This window comes from Neophocaena asiaeorientalis, unplaced genomic scaffold (assembly GCF_003031525.2).
Source record: "Neophocaena asiaeorientalis asiaeorientalis breed wild unplaced genomic scaffold, Neophocaena_asiaeorientalis_V1.1 scaffold309, whole genome shotgun sequence".
NCBI classification, from domain to species: domain Eukaryota; kingdom Metazoa; phylum Chordata; class Mammalia; order Artiodactyla; family Phocoenidae; genus Neophocaena; species Neophocaena asiaeorientalis.
The window spans coordinates 217735-239670 of NW_020173199.1; the positions used below are offsets into that span (position 1 = coordinate 217735).

General features: G+C 37.1%; 1 long non-coding RNA gene across 1 annotated transcript; it reads left to right on the forward strand.

Annotated features, from left to right (window-relative positions):
* Positions 1–549: 549 nt before the first annotated feature.
* Positions 550–21631, forward strand: LOC112399510 (uncharacterized). The gene is made up of 3 exons (XR_003003244.1): positions 550–667; positions 15786–15905; positions 21570–21631. It is a non-coding gene; the product is annotated as an uncharacterized LOC112399510 (long non-coding RNA).
* The last annotated feature ends 305 nt before the right edge of the window (positions 21632–21936 follow it).

Genomic DNA, 21936 nt, shown 5'->3' on the forward strand with positions numbered 1-21936 from the left:
GCATGTGGGATCCTCCCAGACCAGGGCACGAACCCGTGTCCCCTGCATCCGCAGGCGGACTCTCAACAACTGCGCCACCAGGGAAGCCCGATCTTTTCATTTTTCATCAATCTTTCCACCCTCTCTCTAACTTCATAGCTTTGCAAGATAAATTAAAATGTTTGCTTTGCCCTTAGGCTTCTGGAAGGTAATAATATTTAAAGTAAATACATTTCCATTTACAATGACAAAATGTCTATAAAGTACTATTAAAAATGCCTAATAAAATAAATAATGCTGATGGGGTTCTTGAGTGAAGCCTTATATTGAGCCATATTTTAGATAACGAGTAGTGATTTCTTAAGTTGGGAATCACTTTTAACCTACGAAAAAAAAAATTTAATTCAAATCACTGCATTTGTTGCACCAAGGTGATCTTTTCGAGACTAAACCACATTGTGCTTTCAACCTGTTGCAGGTTTGCTATCTACCCTGCCTTTAAAAACCTGCTTTCATGCATTTATTTAATAAATGTTTATTATTTATTTCTAGGCATGATGGCGCTGTTCTAGGCATGATGGATATGGAAATTAACAAGTCAGATGAGATGCATACCCTCTAGACACTCATACTCTAGTAAGAAGGACAGACGACAAAGACAAATAACCCTGGGCTTCGTCAGAAGGTGGTAAGTGCAATGAAGAAAAATAAAGCTGTAAGGGTAGTGTAGGGAGGTTGGCTACTTCAGGGGAAGCTTTTTGTCTTGAGGAGGTGATATCTGAGCAGAGATCTATTCTGTGCTGTTGCAGTAGTGGTGGTTTTCACTGTTTGTTTATTTATTTATTTGTTTATTTTGGCTGTGTTGGGTCTTCGTTGCTGCACGTGGGCTTTCTCTAGTTGGGGCTACTCTTCATTGCGGTGCATGGGCTTCTCATTGAGGTGTCTTCTCCTGTTGTGGAGCATGGGCTCTAGGCACGCGGGCTTCAGTAGTTGTGGTGCACGGGCTTAGTTGCTCCGCAGGATGTGGGATCTTCCCGGACCAGGGCTTGAACACGTGTCCCCTGCGTTGGCAGGCGGATTCTTAACCACTGCGCCACCAGGGAAGTCCCTCACTGATTTATTTAAATCATAAGAATATTTGACCAAGCAAGATACTGTAAGTATACTTTTTTCAGAGGCAGCACAGGTCAGAGGAGAGGCAGGAGCTTAATGTGAATTCAAACCCCAGCTCTGCCACTGTTTTCTACACAGCCTTGGGTGCATGGTTTATCTTTTCTGAACCTTGATATTCTCCTCTTTTGAAGTTTCTCTGAGAAATAAATGATATTTTTTTTTTTTTCCCCCATGCCACATGGCATGCAAGACCTTAGTTCCCAGGGATCGAACTTATGCTCCCTGCAGTGGAAGCATGGAGCCTTAACCACTGGACCACCAGGGAAGTCCCAAAATGAAATGTTTTTAAACACTTGTTTTTCAAACAAATTTTAAACAAGTGCCTGGCACATAGTAACTGCTTAATAAATCTTTCCTTTAACCCCTCCCTTTGCTCTCTAAGATGTTCCTTTCTGGATGGCAACGCAGATGCCTTAGCTCAGAGTCTTTGGAAGGAAATAGCTTTTCGTTGTAGGTCAGTGCAATGGACTTCCCACAAAAGTGAGGAATTTCGTACAACATTGCTAATTATTTGCAAAACAGGCAGCAACAACTGAGCAAAGAGAGAATAAAAGGGCCACCGCCGAGTACGAGAGCAGACGTTCCGCTGACCAGATTTCATTACTCCTTATAACTCTTTGGAATCAAGACAGGCCTGGGTTTGTGTCACACTTGTGCCACCCACTAGCTGGTTACCATGGCTCTCTAAGCCTCAGGCCCCTCGTATTTGGAAAAGAAAAGGCTGTTTTGAAGAACTGTGATGTATACTGACGCTTAACTCCGTGCTGGAACACAGGAGGCTCTCGCTGTCTCTTTGTTGTTATTGTTATTCGTAGTGGTCTCTCCATTTTCGGCTCAGGACGCTTTCCCATTCACTCTCTTAGCATGAAGTACAGTAGTAGAAATAGGATCATATCCTTTACCAGAACTGTGAAATAAGGCCCCGAGAGAGCATGGTTTCATCCATAGTTTCATCCAGGGACTGAATTTCAGTCTGAATTCCCCAGCGTCTAGAACAGCCTCTGCAGCCAACCAGGAGCTCAAAAATATTTGCCGATGGGTTGACTGTACTGTCTCCCAGTTTTCCCACTGAGCTTCACCTCTGGATATTATAGAATTGCTGAACCACATAGGGATTTGAGAGATTCTTTTTCTGTCCTTCAAGTAGAGGAACCCTTTTGCCTTCCAAGATGGCCAGTGAACCAATTTCTGCAGGCCCTGGATTTTGAGTTTTCCGAAGGTAATCGTCGCTCCTTAATAAATACACATGGAATGAAATTGCATAGAATCAAATTGAATTAAATGGAAACACAGTAAATGCAAACTTAAACTAACATATTAAACCTGGTTTGGACTTTATTTCCAGATTTCAACTTTCATTTACCATCATGTAGAGCGACAAGGAACTATACTTTGTCCATCTCTGATAACTTGCTCTTTGAAATCTTGAAGTGGTTATAAACATTAAGTCCCACCAAGTGTCATTTTCTAAATTCTCTGAGGAGAGGGGAAAGAGGCAACCAGGTGAGGCAAATTGCCTGAGGTCACACTGGAATCAGTGAGAGAGCAAACCAGACTCAGAGCCTTCTTACCCCATCAATGGTGAACAGGGAAAGTTATCTGGAGGTACTTAGGCCATTGCCCTGACAACATATTCAGGGGATTTTCCTGCATTTTGTTTTCCAGCACTTTGGCAAATCTGGCCTTAAGTATCCCTAGGGGTAGCATTTCCTTCCACTTTCCATCTTTCCAACTTGGGTAATTATGCCAGCCTCCAAGAGCTTCAACTACCAGGAGAAGTTTGTCTATCATTTAAAGTATAACTTCCAGTTCTCTTTTCATATGTCTATTCTTCCCATTACTATCTTTTTCTTCCTTTTCAGTGCTGATAGTAGTAACGTTTAGGATTATTGGGAATAGAGCTATCATATGTGAAACACTTCTTCTAAATGTCTTTGAAAAAAATCTTTCTTTACATCTTTAATTAAGAGGTAGGTTTTTTGGGCTTCTCTGGTGGCGCAGTGGTTGAGAGTCCGCCTGCCGACGCAGGGGAAACGGGTTCGTGCCCCGGTCCGGGAAGATCCCACGTGCCGAGGAGCGGCTGGGCCCAGTGAGCCATGTCCGCTGAGCCTGCGCGTCCGGAGCCTGTGCTCCGCAACGGGAGAGGCCACAGCAGTGAGAGGCCCGCGTACCGCAAAAAAAAAAAAAAAAAGAGGTAGGTTTTTTAAAAATCAAAACATTGAAGTAATGTTTGAGCAAGACAGCTGTTCTGCCAGATAGCTATAGAATTTCAACAAAATGTAAGAAAAGTTTTTTGAAAGGCATACATAAACAGGCATGAAGATTTGCACAAGTTGACAATTTTAAAATGTAATGTTATGTTGTCACTATAGGAAAATTTAATGCACGTGTGAGATACTTCAGACACATTGTTTCTGATGTATCCCATTTGTAAATGCATTTTAAAAATTAAAGAATCACCCGAATTTAGATAATCAGTTTGAAAAGCTGTAAAATCTAGACCAAATGTATTATATTTTTGGTGGAATAAAATGTTTTAACAAGTGCAGGCAATTAAAGCCAGTATATATATATATATATATATATATATATATATACTTGTGTATATACACATTCCATGTGTATACAAGTGTGTATATATATATACTTGTGTATATACACATTCCATGTGTATACAAGTGTGTATATATATATATATGAAATCCAACAGAGCCATTGCACCAAAATATCAAGGAAGATTATGTCTCTTACTCCATTTTTCATTAGGTAAGTAGTTTTTTAAGTCAGAGGTAGAAGAGGAATAGATTGGGTTGCTCTAACTTTTATTCCTATGAGGTACACACTCAAAGTTAAACATTACAGAACCTGACTTGGAGGGAAATTTTCAGTCAAAAAAAAAAATCAGATAATGATCATTATCATTAAAACTGATTTCAATTCACTCTTTTCAAACCAATTTTATTCTGCCTTAGCAATAAATGAAATCCAGATGTTAGAGTGATGCGAGATACTTTGTTTTAAGCCCAGTAAAGCAGAGCCATGATTTCTAGTTAGGACAACCATTCATTTGAAAAACAAACCCTTTAGTCTCCTTACAAAATTGTTTTGGTTAAGGAAACCCTGGGATGTAAATCATTAAGCATTACCAGTACCCTCAGGAGACAAGCAAATAAATAACAGATACTACCCAGGTACAGTGGCAACTCAAAATCACAAAATAACACAGTTTCAGGGTTTTAAGTAACTTTTGTTCAAAGACTGATAAGATGTATCGTATGGTAAACATGCTTTTGCCACAGAAGTAATGGAAAGACAAATACATACACATTAATATCCAAGATGCAAAATGAGTTCGGGATAACATCTAATGATGTTCATCATTAAAGATTAGCAGAACAAATCATTAATAAGAATTATAAGATTTTGAAGTGGAAGCATACGGGCAACTGTATTTGGTAGCCAGCATACACAAATATTATTTCAGTCCAAGGACAACTAATCTCAACAACTTTGAACTAGTAAATAATTTCCTTCCTTTGGTGTATGAGAACATTTGTGACATACGATTATACTAATTACCTCTACCTCGTTTTAGCTTGTGAAAGAAGGGGGGAGGAAAATGTAACTATTTCAAGGGTTATCTGCTTTTGAAAGAAATTAAATAGAAGGCATTCTTATTATCAAATTATACATTATCAAACATATATATCAAATATAAATTATTACATTCTTCAAATGAATTTCAAAGAGTACACATGTAATGTAAACATGTGTAATGTAAAAAGATACATGAGGAACTGGATTAACAGAAAGATGCAGTAAATGACCATCTTTAATAAATACACTGTTTTTGATCTGTATGAATGACTGATTTGTACCGATGCGTTTATTCACTTTGTCCTAGTCTCCTTGTGAAAAATAATACATTTTTCTGCAACATAGGTAGTGAAAGGGGAAGTCTGTGACTGAACAAAAATGGAACTAATAGGTACAGCCAGGAATTGGGTCTATACTCTTAAAGTTATACTCTTTGGCATCAGTCTTTAACCAACAATGCCATTTGACTTAAATGATACAGAACAATGCAATTACAGCACCATCTTTCATTGCCTTTAGTCATTTGAAAGAAAATGACTGAATTCAGTTTATGGTTTTAGATAAATCTAAGAAAATTTAAACATGCAGTGATTCTCAGCCAAGGGTAATTTTGCTTCTGAGGGGCAGTTGTCAATGTTGGGGAACACTTTTGATTGTCATGATGTGGGTGAGAAGGTGGTGTGCTACTGGCATCTAGTGAGTAGAGGCCAGGATGCAGCTAAACACCCTACAATGCACAGGACAGCCCTCCGTCCCCAGCGAAAAATTATCTGGCCCAAAATGTCAACAGTACCTCAGCTGTAAAACCCTGGACTACAGAAATTGGAGGCTTAGAATCTTACACACACACACACACACACACACACACACACACCCCAGAGTGTATATAATTCTTATTCCTGGTTTGGTTCAGACATTTTCTAGGAATCATTTTGTTAGATTCTTTCAATCTGATGTATGGAATTTTCCTGCCCCCAATACATTCCACACATGAAGTGTTCCGAATCATCTTCATTCCCTCAGGTCCCCATCCCAGCACAGCCATATTCATCCTCAGAAAAGCACCTCATCAATTACCTTAATGATTTAGTTAAAATCATCCTACAAATGCTGTGTCTACTTCCTTCCTTTCCACATATTTTTTTCTATAACTTTACTCATTCTTTTCCATCTTTACGAAAGTATTTCCTCTTTTTCAAGGAAATGCCTTATCAGTTCTCCTTCCCCCCTCCCCCTCAAATTCATGTTTTCTTAACCCTGCTATCTTTTTAGGTTATTCCCTATTCCTCTCCTTCCTTTTGCAGCCAAAATTATTGAAAGAGTAGTCAACATGACTGTGTCCACTTTATTATAATCTAACATCTGTTTCAATGACTCTCTGCAAATGCCTTCCTAGCCAAATCTCAACTGTAAAACCAATGGTCTTCCTTTAGCCATAATACTTACTGTTAAAAATCTGCTGTGTCCTCCTCTGACACCTACTAACCTGATTCTCCTTCTATCATCATTTTTTTGGTCCCTTCACTATCCCACCCACTACATATATCCCACAAGGATCTGTGTGCAGTATGGCAGTTATCATACTGGGCCTCTCAGCTTCAAATCCACCCTTCTACATCGGCTCTGTGATGCTCAAGCTGGGACTCAGACTGCGTTTCTGCTTTGCCAGCGGCTCCTCATAAGGTCTGCCAATAGAGGGCGCTGGACAGAGGCTGCAAGGCCAGAGCAGAGAGAAGGGACTTGCTTCTGCTGGATTGTTTCCAGTTCCTATAGCAGTTTCTTCTAATAGCTGACCTTGATTCCACTCTGTGGCTATTCTGACACTTTGCAGAACCAGTCTCATGATACCACCACCAGCCGAGCAGCAACCCCTCCTCAGAGGGCTGGCCCAGGCCCACGGGTCCCCTTTCAAACTTCCGTGTTTTAATAAATTCCAACTTCTTCCTTTTATTTGCCCCAAACCTATGAAAGGTATTGGGGGAGAGCTGCTTCTTTCAGTTGCCACCTCCATGATGCTTTGGTGTTCTTACTTGCCTTTTCAGTTGTTTAATAATAGAGCCAGTAATACATAGAATAGCCATAATTATAGCTATCATCTTATTAATTCAACAGGAGAGTAACGTAACATTCTTTTATCCTAGAACATTTTGAGTTTACTTTTCCCCTAACTGACATGAATGGTATATGGGATTTTGGTGTTCACTTAGTGTACTGATATTAATTACGAGGAAAGATCTGGCTTCCAAAGTTTAACTCACCCTTCCATCATGCCTCCAAATAAGGCTTCCATTCCATCCCATTGTTATGGGGTGCCAGTGGTTATGGTGGGGTGGAAGGGGGAACTAAAACTGGAAGAAGTTTGAAAGGTTGAATGAGGGAGGGGGTTTCAGTGACTTATACATAAACCTTGATGAAATGAGTACTTTTGGGCTAAACTAAGGACATCCATAACCTTTGCCTCATGATACGGTAGGCATTATGCATTAATAAAATTGAAGCTTTACTCATTCAGGCTTATTTATTTTTATATTATCCGAAGACCCCCAGTAATCATGATTATTCGAAGAAAGCTTCTAGGTGTGGTAACATCATAGGGGAATGTGTTCTATCTTGAGTTAGGAGGCCATTGAGAAGGAGTCAAGACTGGAAGGTGCTGAGACAGGTACCCTAACACTGACTTACACTTTTCATTTTGCATCTTCAGGCCTATGGAGGGAAAGCAAGCCTTTACAAAGAAAGGGATCTTTGGGCCTAGAAACAGGAAAGTTAGGAACACATGAAATCTGCTCTCAACATAAAGAGCAGGTAGGAATCCTCAGTTTCTAGGGCTTCTAGCCATGGGGGAAACTGTGAGGGAACAAAAGGCATTAAAATGTTATAAGGGTGAGGGAAGGCGTTATATGGGAAATCTCTGTATCTTCCTCTCAATTTTGCTGCAAACTTAAAACTGCTTAAAAAATAAAGTCTTTTCCAAAAATGTTATAAGTTTTTTAAATTTTTGTAATTTTCTTTGATCATTTTTATCAAGATTCTATCCCACAATGAATGACAGTAAAATTCTGAAATGGGAAGCATCTACTATGCTTGATTTCAGGGCAGCAAGGAAGTGGGAGCTGGAGAGACTATATATACCCTTCCCATCATGTAGCTAGAATTATCAAAAGGCCAGCAAGCACCAGAGAAGATGCTAACACTGTTTAAAGGATGGTGAAGAAGGCTACAGCCCATGGGCCTGTGCAGCAGGGAAGAAATGAAAGCAAGGAAAGCCAGCCTGACCCTGAGGATTTAATGGTCAGGAAGCCCTGTGGTTTTCAATTATGTGGAGGTGCAAATTCTAAGGAAAGCAAGAGAAATATAAGCCAAATAAGAAATCAGCACCACTTCTTGATTCTTGAAATTTTATTGAATCGCCATTTCTCCCCAAATTACTTTTATATGTCAAGATAGCCAAAAACCCACGCAAAAAGCCAACTCACTTTACTTATAATAAATAAAGATACTCTAAAGTTATCTTAGTTATGATATAATGATCAGTGTTATTCAAATAAGTGGTTCTAGAAAAATCTGTATGACTCTGTTAGTATGAAAGCATTCTACTCAACTGGAAATTAAAGACAAGCTTAAACTTTACACTGAAATTCAGTGATTTTCTTTTAACTAATTTTCATGTTATGTTGATCTGTGAAGAAATGTAAAATTTTAGCGATTTCACAGATTAGTTAAAACATTTGATTAAAACAAAATCTATCCTGTCTCAGTGAACCATATGCTCTGTGTAGTTCTTTACTGAAAAATCCAGAACTTTCTCCATCAAAAGCTTTCTACTGTCAAATGCCATCCAATCTGCTATTAACTTACCATGTCTTGGCTGGCCTTGGAGTTATCATTTATTTATTTATTATATAATATGCACACCTATCACAATTTATCATGCCCTCAGCTTAATAAGCTTACTATTTATGAAGTTTCCTGGGGAATTGGGTTGCTCTGTATGGCTGTTACTTTTGCACTACTAATAATTCCTTGAAATGAATTTTCTCACGTTTGGTGTTTCTTTTGCACTGCTTTGGTAAATTACCCAGTGCCTTTAATGTAGAAACTCAAAGAAGAAATGCTTGTCTGTATTTTGTCCCTTTAATGTTTGGAAAAGGGTGGGGGAATAACACGTTCTTCAAAGATTGCCCCAAGTTTAAATAATAATATAAATTGCTTAATTATATATTTATTAATTTATTTTGAAGCCAAGACTTTTTAATTATAAAAATAAAAGCCTATATTTTTTGGTTATAGCTATAAAGAATAAATTTGTTGAATAAAGAATTTTTGTAGATTTTTTTAAAAACAAAGCAAATTCATATCCTTTATTTAAAACCCCACATAGAATAAAAATAAAAGGAGGATGTCCATTATTTCTATGTAATTGAAGACTCTATTCATCCTCTTCTTCACACTAAGAATAGAACAGGAGGAAACTATTTTTTAGTATACATGCATTTGAAATTCTCAGTGATCTGGAGTGATTTCTATTCATCTCAATATAAAGAGTGGCTTAGTATGAAGCTTTGCTAATGAGGAGGACTTGATTGTCCTGTGGTAGGTTTTACAATCCTCCCTGATAAACCTATAGGCATCTCCGAACCAGATATTTGCTAACTCCAAGGAACTAGAAGATACAAGCCTACTCGCTTCAAAAAATATTTATCGAGAGCCATCAAGGTGTTCAACCCCATTATGTGATCCAATAAATAAATCATTCATTTCACAGGACATTTGTTGAGTTCCTATGATGTGCCTTGTACAAAGTGCTAAGTGCTAAGGCATAAAGGTGGGTTACATATAGTCCCTACCCACAAAGAACTCACTAGCTAGTTGTGGGACCAGGTATAAATGCGAATCACAATATACTGTATGATATGTGCTGGAATGGAGGTAGATTCACTACTTTTTGGCATCTCAGTGGTGAATAAAAGAATTATGCTGGGGGTGGTGATGAAAGGAGTGCTTATGGAGCACTGCCAAAAGAAGAAATGATATTTGAGGTGGAGTTTGTAGACAGAAGAAGAGAGAGAGAGAAGAGAAAGAGAAGTAGAAGTAGGTAAGGAGATAGGTAAGGAGGGAAGCAGGGAGGAAGAGAAGGAAAAAAGGAGGGAGGGAGGAAAGCTGAAGGATAATACAGATGCACAGAGACACTACAAGGACACGGAGACATAAGTAAGCATGTAAGTTTAAGAACTACTGTAAACAAAACAGAACAAAACAAAACCCCCCAGAAACCTCAATTAAATAGTCAAGAGACTAGAAGGGGGCGCTCTCATGCCCTGTGACAACAGCAGAGCCCAACAGGAAGAAGACAAACTCCTTTCCTGGCAAGGGCTCAGCCAATGAAAAGCCACTGGACTCTTTGTTTCCTGTAGCCTGCCCAACTTCCTTTTCCCCTCTATAAAAGTGTTCTTCCCTTGCCCCGTGGGAACTTGCACATGGCTCACCATGGTTGCAGATGCTACATGACAGTTCTCTACTGATCCTGAGTAAACCCATCTTTGCCGGAGAAATGTCTGGCAGTCTGTTTGATTTGGGTCAATACTACTAATGGAGAGGTGTGGCTAGAGAATAAAGGCTGGAGCCGGGGTAGTGTTGGAATGCTAGAGCTGATGCTGGAAGCCTTGACTGTAGTATATAAAGGACCTCCGTGCTGTGGTAGATTTTGGACTTTATCTTAAAAGCAGTGAAGAGCTAACAAACATTCTTAAGCAAATAAATGAGAAATTGAGGGGGGTTTTGGTGGTTATTTTGGTATGTTATGTTTTGGATGTTGCTGTTTAGATGTGTGTTTTAGAAGGTTACTTTGGGAGTAGTGTGCGAGGTAGAATGTACGTCCCGATGCCTCTGCTACTAATAACAATTAGCCAGGTCTTGACAAAGAGCTGTGAGAGATGAGGGGATCTAAACTACATAGTGACAGTAGAAATGGAGAATTGTTATCAGCTCTTGCCTGAGGTGATACGGTGTGGTGACAGGGTCTGGAAACAAACAACTTAGATTGGAAACGTGGATTTCCAGTTATTAATGGCATAAACTTTGGCAGGTTACTTAACCTCTCTATAACTCAGGGGTTTTTTTTTTTGTTTTAATCTGTAAAAGATTAATAAAAATAATATCTACCTCATAAGGTTGTTAGGAAGATTAAATGAGTTGATATATTAAAAGCACTTAGAATAAATAGTACCTGACGTAGTGATTGTAATATGTGCAAGTGATTATTAATATTATCTATTCAGAGGAGAAGTAAATCTCATATTTTTGGAATGAAGGAAGAAGAGACCATTTAATTTGGAATGTAGAGAAGAGGAAAATGCCAAAAGGCAAAGACTGCTGGAGTTCAGAGGGTACTCCAGTTGTGGGTAATAGCAAGAGCTAAGGCTCAGAGCAGGGAAAGGATAGGAGATGTTGAGATTTCAGGAAAAGGTTCAAAGGGTCATGCTTCAACAGGAAATAATTTCTTCAACAGGCAAAAAGAAATCTGAGAGCCTAAGGGCAAGGAAGACTCAACCTTGCCTATTAATAGAGGACCATAAAAATTTATCATCAAATTGTGATACTTTTGAAAGAGAAAAAAATAGTAAAAATGATAAAAATTAAATCATTTATATTTATTTTAATATATTTTTGAAATATTTATTGTCCAAAAATTGTTTTATTCAAAATTATTTAAAAATATAAGTCTTTCTGGGAAAAAACTACATACATTAAAGGAAATTTAAAAAATTTTTAAAATTAAAAATTTTTAATCTGAACATTTAAAGATGACTTAAGTGTAATAATTACAAGAATAGAAAATTACAGGTAAATATCTGTCATGAGCAGAGACACAAAAGTCCTGTGTGAGATATGAGCAAATCTAATAAAGGACATATAAAAAGGGTAGTACATCAAGACCAAATGGAGTTTATTCCAGAAATGCAAGATTGATTTAACATTTAAAACTCAGTGTGGGCTTCCCTGGTGGCGCAGTGGTTGGGAGTCTGCCTGCCGATGCAGAGGACACGGGTTCGTGCCCCATTAACAGAATAAAGGAAAAGAACATATAGTTATCTCAATAGATGCAGGAAAAGTATGATCAAGGAAAAACAAAACAAAACAAAAAACCCAAACCTCTTAGCAAACTGGAAATGTAAGGGATCTGTCTTATTTCAGCAAGAATATCTTTTTTAAAAATTGACAACTACATTTTACTTAATGGTTAATTTTAAACATTTGCCTCTTGAGTTAGGATTAAGATAAATATGACCACTATAACTACTTCTATTCTACATTGTACTGGAGGTACTAGTCAATGCTATAAGGCAAGACAAATAAAAGAAACAAAAGATATAACAAAGAGTAAAAAGTAAAAAACTTTACTTTTTTAGGGAAAAAAGTAAAGTTGTCATTTGCAGATGACATGATTATGTATGTATGTGTGTATGTAAAAAGTCTAAAAGAATGTACTAACTATTAGAATTAATAAACACAGCTACTGGAAACAATATCAATATCCAAAACTCAATTGTATTCTATATACTAGGAACAATTAGAAAATGAAAATAAATTTTAAATAGCATTATAAATGGCACTGAAAAATAAAACTCCTAAGAATAAATCTAAAAAATGATGTGCAGAGCTTCCCTGGTGGTGCAGTGGTTGAGAGTCCGCCTGCCGATGCAGGGGACACGGGTTCGTGTCCTGGTCTGGGAAGATCCCACATGCCGTGGAGCGGCTGGGCCCGTGAGCCATGGCTGCTGAGCCTGTGCGCCCGGAGCCTGTGCTCCTCAACGGGAGAGGCCACAACAGTGAGAGGCCTGCAAAAAAATAAAAATAAAAAAAATTTTTAAAAAATTATGTGCAAAACCTCTGTGCTGAAAAGTACAGAATATTGCTAATGTGATTATAAAGACCTAAATAAATGGAAGGATATTCTATGTTTATGATCAGAAGATTCATGGTAGTAAAAATGTCAATTCTCCCCCAGAGTGATTTACAAACAATTCAAAATCTCAGACTTTTTTGTGTGTGCCAATTGAAAAGCCCATTCTAAAATTTATATGAAAATGCAAATTACCTAATATAGCCAAGGCATCTTGAAGAAAAACAAAGAGATTGGAGGAACATAAAGATATCAAGGTTTGTCATGAAACAACAGAAATTGTAACAGAGTGGTGCTGGTTCAAGGACAGGCAAACAGACCAGTATGACAAAGTAAGGAATTCAGAAACAGATTCATGCATATAAAATCATTTGATTTATGGCAAAGTCACTATTGCAATTCAGTAAAATAAATGATAGTCTTTTTAATAAAAGGATACCAGAAAAAAGAGATACAATACTGGAAAAAATTAAATATGACTCCTAGCTTACATAAAAATTAATTTAAGATGCATTAAAAGGCTGAATTAATAGACTGAATATTTGTATCTCTCAGAAATTAATATGTTGAAACCTAATCCCCAATATGATGGTATTTGGAGATGGGACCTTTGGGAGGTGATTAGGTCATGAGGGTGGAGCCCTCATTAATGGGATTAGTGCCCTTATAAAAGAGGCTCCAGAGTTCCCCTTGTCCCTTCTGCCAAGAACCCGGGAAGTGGAACCTCACCAGTGCCTTGTGCCCTGATTGTGGAATTCCCAGACTCCAGAACTGTGAGAAATAAGTATATAGAAACATTCCATACCTTAATGTGAAAAGTCAGATAATGAATTTTCAAAAAGAAAACACGGAATACCTTTATAGCCTTGAGAAAAGCATAGATTTCCAAATAGAACATACAGTTCACTAATCATAGAATAAAATACTGATGAATTTACCTTTATTAAAATTAAGAACCTTTACTTTATCAAAAGCCATCATGAACAGAGTAAACAGGAAGCCACAAATTGGAAGAGGATATTTGAAATACATATATCTCCCAAAGGACTTGTGTCCAAAATAAAGAAATAACTCATATAAAACAATAGGAAAGAGACACTTAGCCCAAAATTTTTTAACTGAGCAAAAGATTTGAATAGGCACTCCACAAAAAAAGGTATCTAAATCACCAATAAATATATAAAAAGGTGTTCAATATTATTAATAACAGTGAAATGCAAATTAAAACAGTAATAAAATACCAACAACACCCATTAAAATGGCTATAATTAAAAGGACTGAAAATACAAACTGTTGGCAAGGATATAAAGGAACTGGAACTCTAATGTTGCTGGTGATAGTGTTAGTGATAGTTCGGAAAACTGTTTAGCAATATCTACTAGAGCTAAACATCCCAAACTCTATGACACAGTGATATCCACTTCTAGGTATGTACTCAAGAAAGATGATTACCTATGTGTGCCTGCCAAGTATATATATATATATATATATACCAAAAATGCCCATAGGAGTATTACTCATAATGGCCCCAAACTGGTAATAAACCAAATGTTCACTAATAGTGCAATGGATAACTTAAAAGTGGTATATTCATATAATAGAATACTATACAACAACAAAAAGGAATAAACCTCTGTTTATACCCCAAAGCATGGAATAAACCTCTGTTTATACCTCTGTATAAACCTCTGTTTATACCCCAAAGCATGGATGAGTTTTACAATGTTGAAAGAGGTTAGAGATACAAGAATGCATATTGTGGGACTTCCTTGGTGGTGCAGTGGTTAAGAATCCACCTGCCAATGCAGGGGACACAGGTTCAAGCCCTGGTCTGGGAAGATCCCACATGCCACAGAGCAACTAAGCCCATGCACCACAACTACTGAGCCTGTGCTCTAGAGCCCACGAGCCACAACTACTGAAAGCCCACGCACTCTAGAGCCCACACGCCACAACTACTGAGCCCACACGGCAGTTGCTGAAGCCCACCCCGCCTAGGGTCCGTGCTCAGCAACAAGAGAAGCCACCGCAGTGAGAAGCCCACACACCACAAAAGAGTAGCCCCCGCTCACCACAACTAGAGAAAGGCTGCGAGCAGCAACAAAGACCCAACACAGCCAATAAATAAATAAATAAATAATTTTTTAAAAAAGAATGCATATTGTAATATTCATTTATATGAAGTTCAAAAGGAGTCAAAAGTAATTTTTTTGGTTACAGAGGTCAGAAGAGTAGTAACTTATTTGGGGCCAAATCAACTGGGAGGAGGCGTCAGGGTGTGTGTGGTGCTGGAATGTTCTTCTCTTGATCCGAATGGTGTTTGCACACTTATATACACATGTAAAAAATCATTAAGCCTTAAGATAGGTGAATTTTATGGTATGTGTATATCTTCACTTAAAGAAGATAAATATAGATAGTAAAAATGATACGTACAGAATTATTATCCTCATTATGTCTTCATGTATCAGTTTCTTAGTCATATTTCTCTAATATCATGTCACTGGTATTTTCCTATGGTCTTATTATTTTGTATGTTCGTTACAAAATTACTTGCAATCTTTAAAATGGTGTTTTATTGTTAATATATATGAAACTGTTAATATCTTCAGTTGATTTCTTCTATTTCAACCATACTATTTTTTTTTTTTTTTTTTGAGGTACGCGGGCCTCTCACTGTTGTGGCCTCTCCCGTTGCGGAGCACAGGCTCCGGACGCACAGGCTCAGTGGCCATGGCTCACTGGGCCCAGCCGCTCCGCGGCATGTGGGATCTTCCCGGACCGGGGCATGAACCCGTGTCAGCAGGCAGACTCTCAACCACTGCGCCACCAGGGAAGCCCTCCCATACTATTTTTAATTATGAAAATACTCTCTACAGTTACTGAGGTACCTGGTCAGATCAATAATAATGCTAAATTGAGAATATTTTCCATTTTAATTGCATTATATTGAAATATAGTAATATTTCAGCCAAAATATTTTCACATGTACTCTCTTTTTGCCTCCACTCAGAGTATATTTATTCAATAAATGTTTTATTAGATGAAATTTGTCAAATTATCTCTCTCTATGATTCTTCTGAATGTTTTGCCAAATTTAAATTCATTTGAGTTTTATTCTATTTTGGCACAGAGAATTTTCTCCAACAAAAGTGGGAACACAAAGGACATTCAAGATATCCCAAAGATCTATTATCTAATTTCAAAATCAAATCTTGCACTATTTGGACTTTCATTATTTCAGTAATTACAAGTAAGTTGAATATATTGTATTGCACTTAGATTGATTTACAAAGAACTTCCTTAAGGGCTCAAGCATTTCTAAAATTTGATAACATGTAGCAAAGAGAGAAAGCATCTACTTCCACACTGAATCTGAATTATTTTTTTATTTCAACATCAAATTTGTAAAAAAAAAAAAGAAGTATACAGTTTAGTAACTCTAACTGCATGTACATACAAAATATTTATAAAATTTAACAACTATAGCTTCTATTTCAATTGTTAGATCATCACAGCTCTTTTAGGATGCAATTATGAATTTTGTATGTACCACAACCAATACGATAAGCACATTTCTTCAATGTATATATCTTAATTTAGTGGAACATTGCTTTTACCATGTTTTTACAAAATTGTCCATCAAAATTTGTGTTCATTTTATTACTGAAATAAGCCAATAATTTTATATCAATGTTGAACTTTTAAACTAAATTTATAATGTTTTTAACAATAGTGTGAGATGCTTTATCTAAACAGAATGAACTTTAAATAGTTTTACTTTGATTCCATGATTTGTATGGGAAAAAATCTTGAACCATTTTTAATTGGCTGGCTTTTATTTGTAGCACCTGATATGTTGTTGTAAGAGTCTCATCATTTAACTATCTGTGAAGTTAGCATCCTGTTAGAACTAATAAAATAACAGCTATCACTTCACTTTTTGTACAATCATAAGAAAACTGGGAATCTAAAATGAGCGAAATGTAGAAGTAAAATCATTTGATCCAAATGGAAAGTCCTGCTGCAGAGTGACATGTAAATACACCTTCTGCAGCTGCACATGTTAAATCATGATCTCCAGGAACAATCATCTTAAAATAACATTAACTTTTGAAGTGGATACTTTCAGTTTTCACATGCTCAGCAATTATGGCCCCATTGTTGGATGGGGAATTTAAAAAATTTGAAAGTTACACCTTCAACATTAGCTTTTTTGAGAAACAGAAACTCAGTACTTAATTTTTCATGAAACACTCTTGGCTTTTAGCCTATTACTGTCAAAAGAGTTGATTGCCATTTTTATAAAGACATGAATAACAAAATAAGAAAATTTTAAAGATTTTTACCATGGGATACTGCCGTAGCAAGAGCACTCGGACCACTCTCGGTACACAATATGGTAACCAGCCTCTATTTCCTGAACATATTTCGTGGACAACTAATCTGTAATTACCCACATTTCCTAATGACCCTGCTGACTAGCAGCCTGGCAGCTTGTTACATCATGAAATCTGTAGCATGGGCCATGGCATAATTGGCTAGAACACCAAATAGATTGCAGGGGCAACTGTGTTGAATATTTCTTCCTCCACCCTCAAGACCAGAAGGATTTAACTGTTCCTAGTCGCCTGAATCCAAGGGCACATCATTTTATCAATTAAGACTCCACATGCTATCCTGAACAGCAGTTGTTATTTTATATATGTATATTTTATATATAATACATACATATATATATATAAAATATATATTTAGAAAGATTCTAGAATAGAAAGATATTCTCTCTAACCAGGCAACTCTCTTTATATGTCCTAAACTGAGAATTCTTTTCCCTGCATATTAGCCTCATACTTCTAGATGAGACTACAGCAGAAGTTGCAAGTACAGAATAAAGGCCCATCAAATTGATCTTCGCTTATTTTAATACAACACTTAACACTACTTGTTTAAATCAGGAAAAATATCCTAAAGTGGATGGTACAAGGGAATAGGCATAAATGGGGATTGTCTCAGGCATACTGGGGCATATGAAAACCCTAAAGTAGTTCAAATTCACAGTGGAAATAAATTCAATTCAAATCCACAAATATTTGTTGAGGACCTACTAAGCCCAAGAACTTTAGCTATAAGCCAAAAGGAAAATACAAATAGGAATTGAGCCAATTCTTTCCTCTTACCCTTAGGAAGGATAAGGCATATATACAAAGGATTCATATTCAGAGTAGAATGGTATGACATTTTCTTGAAAATTAATGATGTAAGACTCTTGCATTGAAGAAAATAACACAGTATTTGTTTCCAATGATTAAACTTGAGCTTTTGAGTAAAAACGAAAATTTGGAAAAATTGTATCCACCACTGTGAGTTTGACAGTTTCCCAATATCTAAAGGCTTTTCTGATGCGATTCGTAATATGATAGTAATATGAACTAATGTGATAGTGAAAAGTGTCAACATTTCAAGGACTTGCATAACTCAGTGGATCAATACTTTCCAAATGACAAATGTGTAAGCAATGTTACAAAAATCACACATGGGTAGAAAATGGCCATCCAAATTGCAAGATAAACAAATGGATTTTAATATAACAGTCTAAACATTTTATTGATATGATTTCAGAGTTCACATTACAAACTAACCTTTAAGAAACAACCCCTTGTTAAGTTTTGGTGTATATCCAAAAAAGAAAGAATATCCACAGTTTTCTGAAAAGGCTATTAAATTCCTCCTTCTTTTTCCAACTACCTATCGCTATAAGGCTGAACTTTCTTTCTGTCCTTCAGCCAAACAGCTAATCACAACAGATTTAATACAAAAATGGTTATGATAATCCAGCTGTCTTCTAGTAAACCAGGCATTGAAGAGGTTTGCAAAAATGTAAAACAATGCTACTTTTCTCACTAAATTGTTCTGTTTTAGAAAATATATTTTTTCATTAAAATATTATTTACACTGACATGTAACGGCCTTATTGCTATTTTGAAAGGAATTAATATATAAAGATTGCCTTAAATAATACAACTGTGTCTAATTTCATGACACTGGTGCTACTGGGAAAACAGGGGAAAGAGAGATTATGGCAGAAAAGATAAGGAAAGTTTTCACAAAAGACCTGGTATTCCACTTTAGACTCTGAAAAGTAGGACTTTAAGAGGAACTCTTTTTGAAAGAATGAAAAGTCATACGTAAAGGCTTAGAAACAGGAAAGCATCTGTTATTCTCAGGAAATAATGAGTAATGAGTTCAGTTGGCTGAAATATAAGGAAGGCACCATTCTCTCCTGCTTCTCTTGTTAACTCTCCCTCTCCCTCTCCCTTTCTGACTTTTCTTTCTCTCCCACTCCATAAATCTTGATGCTTCCAACAGTTTTGTCTTTGGATCTGTCTTCTCACTCTATATGTCTCCCTCAACAATCATGTCCATCTTCAAGATTGGAACTTCACTTCTTGGCTGCTGAATCCCAGATGTTTATCTCACATTCCTTCCTGAGCTCTAGAATTATATGTTCTGGACATCTTGAAAGCAACAAACCAAAAATGGAATAAATGTTTTCCCAGAAGCCACTCCCCCTCCTATATCCCCTTTCTTGGCATCCCCCCATATTCAGAAATAACTCAGGTGAAAAACAACAGAGTCACTTTAATCTTCACTCTCACCTTCCTCCCCTATCTTCTTTCAATTTCATCCCCTTCCATCACCACTCTTCCTTGTTTTTCTTTTCTGTACTATTATGGTATTTTCTTAGTTCTATTCTGCCACTAGTCTCACAACCTTCCATTTTACCCTCCTTATTACTACTAAAGCCAATAGTACAAAAGCAACAAATCTAATCATGTTTCCCTGTCTTGAAACCCTTTGATGCCCGCCCCCCTCCAAGGATTCCCTAACACCTTGGTGGAACATAAAATGTCATCCATTACCTGGCCCTTGATTACTTCTCCATCCTTAATGCTTGGCAGGTACCCTCCACAGCCCATAGCAAACCTATTTCTTGATTCTGCCATATTAAAGAACTTGTAGTTCTCAAAATGACTCCAGGTTGTTTTACTTTTCCATGACCTTGTTCAGGTGTTTTCTCATCCAGGAATGTCTTTTTCTGTCCCCTCAACAAAGGATACCAATTCACCTTTCATCATTATTCTCGAGATACATTTCCTCTAAGAATTTTTCTCTTCACATTGGCTTAAGTAACATATTTATTTTCCTCTTTTAATAACAACATTTAAAGTGATTATTAGCATGTGAAATCTGTTTCTGAAGCTGTTCTTAATTGATTTCCCCTCTTCACAGCACAAAACACTGAATAAAGCATTTTGCAAGGGCTCATCTTGTTTTAAGTAAAAAGCAAAGAAAATTTAAATATCTAGCAGAAAGTACCCAAATCCATATTTCTTCTAATATTTCTACATATAAACTGGCAAAAAAAAGAGCCAAGGTTTACAAAACACATGTCCAATAGCCATGTGTGTATTATGTCCTTTCAAAACTTTTTTTCACAAATAATTTTATATTTCTGGAATTCCTTGAATATTTAGCAAATTTAATTTTTGATAGACTTGACATTCTTTTATATCAGAGGTATTTTGTTTTGAGAGGTTTTTTTCCTCAAACTGAGTCACATTTCTAGTCTTTAATATTAATATAGCTGGTTATTCACAGCTCATTTTAAAAAGGATTAAAATTCTTAAGCAGAAACATCATAGCTGTATTTGGCATCCCCTGAATTCAAGCGATATCAGAGGTACAGATATGCCTGCCAGAGACTTGCTTCATTACTGAGCTCAAGTCCCCAAAATCAGTGAGCATCCAATCCAGCAGATAGAAAGAAGCTCTGAGCAGCTGCACACAATGAAAGGCTTTTATAGGTAGAAGGGAGTGGGAACAAGGAAGTTTTATCAGGCAAAAAGCAAATTGGTTACTGCAAGGTTATTTTCCTTTAGGGGATGGCACGGGTCTATCAGGCAGCACGGGTCTATCAGGCAGATTACCTCACTACTCCTGATCAGGCAACTCCTGATTGACTGGTGTGAGATTCCATTTCTGGGAGAGCCCAAACTGTAATTAAGTCTTGGTTTGGTGACGTGGGGCTTAGTATGAGTGACCCCATTTGAGGCCTGTTGTCTTATCTTAAAAAAAACAAATTTGGATGGAGATATACCGAGGAAATGCAAAACGTTCAAAGCTTTTATGCCTAATTACATGAGGAAGACATTATCCCAGTTATAGAAACGGCGGGTCACACATTTACATAGGAGCCTAGACTTCAGTCTATCACACTCATGCAAAAAGCAGAAACAATGATTATAAAGACAGGGAAGTGCCACTCATTTGCTAACTCAGGTGATTCAGTGATAAGAGATTTTTTTCATCAGTCTGTAATTGCAGCGATGTTTTTCAGGGCCTTGTAAGCACCTGATGCATGGGAGGAGAGAGCTGGTTCTTTTAAAAGGGCTTAACAGAGGTAGGCAAGAAATAAGGAAGCAAGGCAGTGACGAATTAGAAAAAAAAAAAGGTTGTGTGAGAACCATCTGAGAAATTAGCCAACATTTGTGGAGAGAATATAGAATGTAGAAGTTAGGGTTCTTTATGTAGATAATGAGACTATCAAGATTTAGTGAAGCCAAAGTTTTAAGACAGAGTGGTGAGATCTAACAAATCAGATTTTCCCTCATTTATATTACCATTTAAAAGATTTTGTTTCATTGTAAACTGTATGGTTAATTTAGTGGGGCAATAAATGGTTTAAAACCATAGTAGAAACAGTAGATACATTAGTGATACGTTTAAACAGGACAGAAAGTTCAACCTCAGAAATAGGAAAGAGGAGGCGGTTCCTCCTCTCCAAGAGAGTACATGGAAGGTCATCCTATCTAAGGAGAAGGTTTTGATTTCCCACTTTCTGCTTCCCACTCAGTGACACTTTGCACCTGCTTTCTGTAAAGATGAGATCTTAAAGCTGAAATTTGGAGGCAGAAGAATTGGCTTTTAGAGTTAAAGCATTGTGCTACAGAAACAGATTTGTATCTTCCCTTGGACGGCTTGGAAACTGTCAGTGCAATCCAGGGTAAGAAGGTGTGGAACCTAGAAAGACAGAAGTTAAGAGCCAAATTCCCAGGAACTCAAGGACTGTGTACAGTGTTGGGTTAAAGTGAGCCATAAATGGATGACCTCCCTTCCCCTCCCCTCCCTTCTCCCCTCCCCCTTTCTATTTGTTACACATTTTAATGTGTATGTGTGTGTGTGTGTATATATATATATATAGAGAGAGAGAGAGAGAGACA